This window comes from Protopterus annectens, chromosome 2.part1 (genome assembly GCF_019279795.1).
Source record: "Protopterus annectens isolate FY-2018-M chromosome 2.part1, PAN1.0, whole genome shotgun sequence".
Taxonomy (NCBI): Eukaryota; Metazoa; Chordata; order Ceratodontiformes; family Protopteridae; genus Protopterus; species Protopterus annectens.
In genome coordinates this window covers 1,729,515,170-1,729,525,148 of record NC_056729.1, presented here as the reverse complement: position 1 = coordinate 1,729,525,148, position 9,979 = coordinate 1,729,515,170, and the positions used below count along the sequence as shown (strand labels likewise).

Sequence of the window (9,979 nt, the reverse complement as noted above, 5' to 3'; positions counted from 1 at the left end):
GTAGAATCCTAAGGACCACTAGTACATCAGCTTATCTTATAAAATGTAGCAACGTCAGCTTCTATTGTGTAAAAACCTAAGGAGCACTAGTACATTGACTCACCATATAAAATGTAGCAATGTCAGCTTCTATTATGTAGAAACTTAAGGAGCACTAATACATCGACTTGCCTTATAAAATGTAGCAACATCAGCTTCTATTGTGTAGAATCCTGAGGACCACTAGTACATTGGCTCATCTTTTAAAATGTAGCAATGTCAGCATCGGCTCGCCTTATAAAATGTAGCAACGTCAGCTTCTATTGTGTAGAAGTCTCAGGAGCACTAGTACATCGGCTCACCTTATAAAATGTAGCAACATCAGCTTCTGTTGTGTAGAAACCTAAGGAGCACTAGTACATCGGCTTGTCTTACAAAATGTAGCAACATCAGCTTCTATTGTGTAGAAACCTAAGGAGCACTAGTACATCGGCTTGCCTTATAAAATGTAACAACGTCAACTTCTATTGTGTAGAAACCTAAGGAGCACTAGTACATTGGCTCGGGTCTATATCAGAACACCGAAAGTTCACATTTTTGAATGTTCTTACATCGATCCCTAATCAGCGAACGCTGACAACATCGAACATTCAGAACAGCAATTTTTTCCTAGGGAAAAAATTCACTGTTCCAAAACACATACACACAACACAAGCACTCCAAACAAACAGCAATCCACACACATACACCCAAAATCTTACAGCTAACCCTACACTAAGCTTTACAAACACCACTAATTATCCACTTGCCTTAACCCAAATCCTAACCCTAAGGTCCATCACTATCGCACACTCACCTCACCCGCGCCCTAACCCTAACTCATCTAACCCGCCCTAACCCTCACGTCCACACAATCGCACACATACCTCCCTCACGCCCTAACCCTAACTCACCTAACCCATGACCAATCGCACACTTACCTGAACCCAACCCGTAACTTTCCACCACAGCACTGAAAATAATGAAACGACAGAAATGGACAACCAAATTCTTTCCTTAGGAAAAAATTCAGTTATCTGTTGTTTCGCTGTTTTCAGCATTCGCTGAATAGGGGTCGATGTAAGAACATTCAAAAGTATGAACTTTCGGTGTTCTGATATAGACCCCATCGGCTCACCTTATAAAATGTAGCAATGTCAGCTTCTATTGTGTAGAAACCTAAGTAGCACTAGTACATCGGCTTGCCTTATAAAATGTAACAACGTCAGCTTCTATTGTGTAGAAACCTAAGGAGCACTAGTACATTGGCTCACCTTATAAAATGTAGCAACATCAGCTTCTATTGTGTACAAACCTAATGAGCACCAGTATATTGTCTCGCCTTATAAAATGTAGCGATGTCAGCTTTTATTGTGTAGAAACCTAAGGAGCACTAGTACATCGGCTCGGGTCTATATCAGAACACGGGAAGTTCACATTTTTGAATGTTCTTATATCGATCCATAATCAGCGAACGCTGACAACATGAAACATTCAGAACAGCAAATTTTTTCCGAGGGAAAAAATTCACTGTTCCAAAGCACATACACACAACACAAGCACACCAAACAAACACCAATCCACACACATACACCCAAAATCTTACAGCTAACCCTACACTAAACTTTACAAACACCACTAACTATCCACTTACCTTAACCCAAACCCTAACCCTAAGGTCCATCACTATCGCACACTCACCTCACCCGCGCCCTAACCCTAACTCACCTAACCCGCCCTAACCCTCACGTCCACACAATCACACACATACCTCCCTCACGCCCTAATCCTAACTCACCTAACCCATGCCCAATCGCACAGTTACCTGAACCCGACCCGTAACTTTCCACCACAGCACTGAAAATAGTGAAACAACAGAAACAGACAACCGAATTCTTTCCCTAGGAAAAAAATCAGTTATCTGTTGTTTAGCTATTTTCAGCGTTCGCTGAATAGGGGTCGATGTAATAACATTCAAAAGTATGAACTTTCAGTGTTCTGATATAGACCCCATCGGCTCACCTTATAAAATGTAGCAACGTCAGCTTCTATTGTGTAGAAACCTAAGTAGCACTAGTACATTGGCTTGCCTTAAAAAATGTAGCAACGTCAGCTTCTACTGTGTAGAAACCTAGTACATCAGCTCGCCTTATAAAATGTAGCAACATCAGCTTCTATTGTGTAGAAACCTAATGAGCACTAGTACATCGGCTCGCCTTATAAAACATAGCAACGTCAGCTTCTATTGTGTAGAAACCTAAGAAGCACTAGCACATCGGCTTATCTTATAAAATGTAGTAATGTCACCTTCTATTGTGCAAAAACCTAAGGAGCACTCGTACATTTTCTCGCCTTATAAAATGTAGCAACGTCAGCTTCTATTGTGTAGAAACCTAGTACATCGGCTCACCTTATAAAATGTAGCAATGTCAGCTTCTATTGTATAGAAACCTAAGAAGTACTAGTACATCTGCTTGTCTTATAAAATGTAGCAACGTCAGCTTCTATTGTGTAAAAAACCTAATTAGCACTAGTACATCGGCTTGTCTTATAAAATGTAGTAACGTCAGCTTCTATTGTATAAAAACCTTAGGAGCCTTATAAAATGTAGCAACGTCAGATTCTATTGTGTAGAAACCTAGTACATCAGCTCGCCTTATAAAATGTAGCAATGTCAGCTTCTATTGTATAGAAACTTAAGGAGCACTAGTTCATCATTTTGTCTTATAAAATGTAGCAACATCAGCTTCTATTGATAGGCTTCATTACAGTTTTATCTGGAGGGAAAAGCAATCCAAACAGGTCTCAGGTCTTACAGAATGTGGATGAAACACTGCACTCTGAGCATTCATGTGCCATGGTGCTGTGGTTTCTCATACATAACAAAGGAGTTGAATATCTAAAGAAGTTTGTGTTCATCTCTGCCCATGTTATCTTACAGGTCCCAGAATGAAGCAGGTATTTTTTCTAGCTCCAAGTAGGCTATGGCAGTAAGATACTTGATAAGCAATGCATGCCGAATGCATGCCAAATGGAACCAGCTTCCTTGTAACTGGGACCCTGGGAGAAACCAGTTTGTTCCATTAATTGCTGCAGCTTGAAGTCAGACAAGACATAAATATTGCTAAAATTGAGGTGAAAATGTCAGTGAGGTCAAAGCGTTTTAAGAAGTATGTCATCCATCTTGTTACTCGTGACTATCTTATCACTCATGACTATCCATCTTGTCACTCATGACTATCTTGTCACTCATGACTATCCATCTGTCACTCATGACTATCTTGTCACTCATGACTATCCATCTTGTCACTCATGACTATCTTGTCACTCATGACTATCCATCTTGTCACTCATAACTATCTTGTCACTCATGACTTTCTTGTCACTTATGACTATCTTGTCACTCATGACTATCAGGTGCCAGAATCTGACACATAACACACACATTCAGGTCACTCCACAAGTACACATACAAATCTGTCATTGTCCATGTAGGTGTGAATGACCTGAGACACACCTCCCTGGACTACATGAAAAGAGACATGGTGGAGCTCTCGGATTATGTAGCCCAGGCGGGTATGACTCTAGCCCTGAGCAGCATCCTACTGTCACCCAGAATGATACTGCAGTACAAACAAAAAATGATTGACTTCAATATTTGGCTGTCTGGCGTCATTCTAAGGGGATCCAGTAGCTGTCTGCTTGGGATGACATGATTGAGAGACCTCGATGCTTTGCCAGAGATGCCCTGCATCTGTCACCCCTGGAGTTCTGGGTACTGGCTAAGGTTCTTGACACCCCTATAGTGCCTTTTTTGGCAATGTTCCAAAGACCAAATTACCACCGCATCAGCTACAAACAAATGCACTCTGAGGGTCATGCAGCTCAATGCTAGAAGTCTAAATCTCAAGATGCACTCACTCAAAGCACTCCTTAAAATGGAGAACATAGACATTTGTAATGTAACGGAGACCTGATTTACTGAGGCAGAAAGCACCCCTATGCTACCAGGCTATAAATCATTCTACATCTTTTGGCTCCAAAACATGGACCAAAGCTCCAAAGGCGGTGATGTCTCCATATTCATAAAAGATACACATACTTCCAGACTAGTAGCCCAGCATAATGCCTCTGAGATACTTCAGGTACAACTAACATTGGGTAAGATGACGATCCAGGTCATAGCCTGCTCTACGTCCCCAACCATGTCCCTAGACTCCCACTCCACGTTCCTAAGCACCCTGGAATCTATCAAGGTCCAACCCAACACTCTCATACTAGGAAACTTCAACTACCCCTCCATAAACCAAGAAAAATACTCAAGCACCAATACACTGGCCCAACGCTTCCTGGAATTCATCAGTTCCAATGCCCTGGACCACCTCATTCTGACCCCCACTAGAGGAAGCAACATCATTGACCTGGTTATTACTAACATGAGCAATCGTTGCTCTACACCAATAGTCAATCCCTCCCAGGTCAGATCTGACCATAAACTAATCACCATGGAAATCCACATCTCACCCACACCCCCCACAAAGGTAACCACCTTGAAAAACTTCTCCAAAGCAGACTTTGGGCTCCTAAAAACAGAGGTAGCTAACTTCACAGCACCCATGCCAATGGAAAATAGCTGCATGACTGCCGAATCATACACCAATGCACTGTACAAAGATGTACATAAATGCATGGAACTAGCCATACCTAACAGAACCAAGACACTCTCCTCCAAAAAAGGAAGCCAATCTAGTGGTCCCCTGCCATAAATAAATTCTACAACAGAAGGAAGAAACTGTTGCAGAATAAGGTGAAGTCCCAAGACTGGAAAAACTCCCTTATTAGCCTCAACAAAAATTTGAGATCCCTCATCAAATCCTCTAAAGCCAGCTATGAAGGCAGAATTATGTCAGACACTAAAAACAATTACAAAACTTTTTATAGTTATATCAAGAACCTCTACAGCAATATCCAGATTTGCCCTGAGTTAATGCACAATGTTACCTACTATACTGAGCCAATAGCTATTGCCAACATATTGGCTGACAGATTCAGTGCCAACTTTACCCCTCTCTCTCCCCCTAAAGGACCAATCACAATACCGGAAGAATGCCAGGCACCCAGCATTACTGCAGCACAGGTTAAAGCTGCATTGTCCAAGGCCAAGAATTCAGCTTCCATGGGACCCAGTAATATCCCTGGCTGTGTTCTACATGAACTACAAAGTGAACTGGCACCACATCTGTGTGCCCTGTTTAGTCACAGCCTCACCTCAAGCAGGGACAGATATTAAATATTGCTCTTTTACTTAGAAAGCTACGAGAATAATGAGTCTTCCATTAGCATGAATTTTCTAAAGGACAGAAAGTCTGAAACTCAAATGTTTAGTATTATTTACTGACTTCAGTCCTCAATGATTTGCCAGAAATCCATAAATTTTCTGAAAATTTTTGGACAGTTGAGAGGTATGATTCTCGCCCACAACCCCATGGGTTAATCTACTGCTTACCATGTCCTGAGGAATCCCTCTTCCCTATGGCACACAATGTCCAGTAAATGTATTCAGAGTATATTACAGGTCCCTGTGAGGCAGCACTTTGAAATCGTAAGACTTTCACAGTAATTTAATTTAGTCTGCTGAAAATGGTGCCATCATAGAGCTTGCAACATGACTGGACAGAATAAGTCTTCTGACTGGGAATAGAATGCCATTAACAGATACTGTCAGCATGTGAGATGGAAATGGAAAAATACATCAGCCATGACATGCAAACATGCAGTCTACCATAGGTGTGTGAGACAGACACTGTCAAGGCCATGGCATGCAAACATGCAGTCTACTATATGTGTGTGAGATCGGCACTGTCAAGGCCATGGCATGCAAACATACAGTCTACTATACGTGTGCGAGATCGGCACCGTCAAGACCATGGCATGCAAACATGCAGTCTACTATAGGTGTGTGAGATAGGCACTGTCAAGGCCATGGCATGCAAACATGCAGTCTACCATAGGTGTGTGAGATAGGCACTGTCAAGGCCATGGCATGCAAACATGCAGTCCACCATAGGTGTGTGAGATAGTCACTGTCAAGGCCATGGCATGCAAACATACAATCTACCATAGGTGTGTGAGATCGGCACTGTCAAGGCCATGGCATGCAAACATGCAGTCCACCATAGGTGTGTGAGACAGACACTGTCAAGGCCATGGCATGCAAACATACATTCTACCATAGGAGTGTGAGATCGGCACTGTCAAGGCCATGGCATGCAAACATCCAGTCTACCATAGGTGTGTGAGATAGTCACTGTCAAGGCCATGGCATGCAAACATACAGTCTACCATAGGTGTGTGAGATCGGCACTGTCAAGGCCCTGGCATGCAAACATGCAGTCTACCATAGATGTGTGAGATAGGCACTGTCAAGGCTATGGCATGCAAAAATGCAGTCTACCATAGGTGTGTAAGATCGGCACTGTCAAGGCCATGCCATGCAAACATGCAGTCCACCATAGGTGTGTGAGATAGTCACTGTCAAGGCCATGGCATGCAAACATCCAGTCTACCATAGGTGTGTGAGATAGGCGCTGTCAAGTCGGCAATGATGAAACAAGCAGACGCTGAAATGTGAAGTGTGAAGTGGGTGTCTATAAAATGGTCTACATTTAAGCACTATAGATCACAGCTTTACAACACAGGAACATCATGATGAAAGGGGTGTCTGCTCCAGCTACCAACTTGTATACTGCGCCACTTAGCATATGCAACATTCATAAAATATATCAATCTAATAACTTGTTGCAACCATAAAAAGTATGACAGTTTACACGTTGTCAGTAAGAGATCGTTACAACTCTGTAAGAAGCTCGTTCAGTCTGTCTAGTTTCCATGTCTAATACAAATGGCACAGATGGTGCTTAATTCCTGACTACGTGTCTCTATCCCTCTCATATGTTAATTCTAGCTTTCCTATATCTGATGAGGAAATATCCTGCAAAAGGAAGAAACAACTATAAAGAAAGAAGAAACGTAGGGCAATGAGCAATTAAGGTGAACCAGTGAGTGTTTATTAATTACTTCTTTTTAAGACTCTGTATAGCATCATCAGATACAGAGCAATGAAGAACTGGCTGTGTGAGATTTATGCCATGCAGTAATCTTTGTTTAAGATGGCAGGGTTTCATTAAAAATAAATATGATTTTGTACAAACTCTAAAACAAGCCTATCATATGAGATAACAAGGAAATTGAATGCATGCATTAGATGATGCTTTCCGGTTCTTGAACTTTATGACCCTGAGGAAACACTGGATGATGGTGAAACCTTTGACATCTGGGTGTTGGCTCTGTATGATGCAACTTTCTGAACTCTTGGATGGCAACTTAGCTGTGGATCACAAAAATCAAGAAATGATGCAAATATTATACATCTCTAGGTTTTATACACAAAACAAAATCAAGGAAATTTGGTGACTAATACAAGAGTTCATGACAGTGATTCAAGAATGCTTAATAAAATGCAAATTGACCTTCCTATAATTTCTTTAACATTCTCAAATGCTACCTACTCAAAAAGAGACACAGACATAAACCTTTGGTTCACCATGAAAGTTCTGAAAGTTGTGAAGTAGGAGAACATATACATGGGTTTTCTGTCAGAGTATTTATAGCTACATAATTTAAGATTCCTTAGGAATGGTGGCTTTTGAATCTGCTGCCAGCTAAGCAACAATAAGCCACAAAAATGTGATGGCATTGGCAATTATCCAGTTAGACCTGGACTCTAACCAAAAAAGAAGAAAATCTGATAAATAAAATATACAACTTAATGCTAACATGATCAGAAGATAATCTGTCATGCATTTTAAAACCCACTTCAGAACCTTAATTTTACTATGAACTTATTTCAATAAATACCAGTTAATAATCATTCTACTAATAAAGCATTTTTTTCTAAAAGCATATTTCCAGAAAAGATTTTTCCACAATGGCAACTGGGAGAGAGGCAGAGAGACAGAGAGAGCACATGGGGTCTTGCTTAAAATAATTAGGCATCCACATTGTTTAACTAAAGCAGTAGCTTATAATTTGCTCATTAGTGCTACTTGGAACAGTCTGCGTGTACAACAAATCAAATATACAAATGGTTGCTTTTGTAGAGAAGCAAAAAATGTGAAATGGATGTAAAAGAAATTTGTAAGTGACATGGCATTCACGAAGAACCAAGAGACCCATATATTTTAAAGATAAACTAAACTACACAAAGCAGGCAAAAGGGCCAGCACTGTAATGGGTATGTAGCCCAGTGGGTTATAATTAGGTCTCCAATCTTCCAATGCACTATGTGCTTCAGAGATGGATGTCAAGAAACTAACCTCGAAAGTGAAGCTCAGAGCGATGGAACCTGGCATCCATGTCAAGAACAGATAATAACGGTTCTGATCGGTAATACCAAAACATAATTCTTTGTATTTCTTGGAGTTTTATCTGCTCCATGTAATACCACTTAGTGCTTTCAGTCACCATGCAGAAATGGTGTCCTCTGAGGAACATTTGGCTTTAAAACCCATTAGACACTTCATTCCACCACACTTCTTGTTTATAAGTGTGGTAAGCCAAAGTACCTTACATCTTCTATCTTTTTTCACTATTCTTTGCTGTCTCAGCCTATTCACTGCTGATCCCTAATCACTGACCTGATTTAGTAATGCTTAGAGGTGTTAAAAGCTTGTTAAACACACTTTTAATGTCGGGAATTGCTTAACAAGCTTGTCTTTTTATGTTTTTGGATCATAATCATGGTGTTCTGTGTACTACAATATTCTTAATGCATGCTTGCTAAGGAATTACCCCCCCCCATCCCCATGAGTTAAGGGCAGAGGTGAACAAATTCGAGAATAAGCTGGTAGAAGTGATGAACTTTGACATGCAGAACCAGATATTATCATTTCACAAGTCACTGACACAAATGCTGCTTAGGCAGACAAAAAAATGAACAACTAGGAGGCTGAGTAGAGTGTCAGAATTCTTTACATATCCAGTTCAGATGTACATTCATGTTACTGGACAAATGATGGTGTTTCATCACACAAGAGTTACTTTGCTTAAACTGAAGAAGGAAGAGACTTACAAATGGCAGAACCCATTACAATGGGGCATCCAGCAACAGTAGGAAATTTAGATTTAATAATCCAGGTAATAGTGTCAGGCACAGTACTGGCTAATTAATCCAAGACTCCAAGAGGAAGCTGTGAGTTCTAACACTTCAAAAATAATTCTGCCGATTGGAAAAAAAACAGCGAACTGTGCAACTCGCTGTTCTTCCTTTAATGAAGGAGGGTGCTGACTCTGAGATCACTGAACCTCAGAACAGAGGTAAAACTGTAAATTCCATACATCTGGACTTAGTATATCTCCCCACATTCACACATGCAATTCTGTAGTTCTCTGGGCTGTCAGTACCATCCTGTAAATTTCAAGGGGCACCCTTCCATGGTATAATAGGATGAATGACCCAGTTGAGAGTGCTGTGTTGGTAGCTACATCTGCATGAAAGCTTCTACTGCTCAGGAGGTCACCCCAGCCAGGGTGTAACCCTTTATTATTTTCAGATGTGCATATCTCTATTAAGGAGGAACAAAATGAGATGTTTACAAGGCAACAGGGAAAATGAAAGTGTTCATTACAAAGAAACGCATGTATCACACCTACAGGCCATCTGTAGCATGTCTTTGGAATGTGGGAGGAAACCACAGCACTTGGAGAAAACTCATGCAAAAACAGGGAAAACATGCAGATTCCACAATGAAAGTGTTCATTACAAAGAAATGCGTGTATCACGCCTACAGGCAACTTAAAGTCTCTGATCCATCTGCAGCATGTCTTTGGAATGTTGTAATCCATCTGCAGCATGTCTTTGGAATGTGGGATGAAACCACAGCACTTGGAGAAAACTCATGCA

General features: G+C 40.9%; 1 long non-coding RNA gene across 1 annotated transcript; it reads right to left on the bottom strand.

The window, feature by feature from the left end:
- Window positions 1–7,063: 7,063 nt before the first annotated feature.
- On the bottom strand, window positions 7,064–8,678 carry LOC122794791. Its single transcript, XR_006363703.1, has 2 exons — window positions 8,394–8,678; window positions 7,064–7,405 (listed from the first exon to the last, which is right to left on the bottom strand). It is a non-coding gene; the product is annotated as an uncharacterized LOC122794791 (long non-coding RNA).
- Between the last annotated feature and the right edge of the window lie 1,301 nt (window positions 8,679–9,979).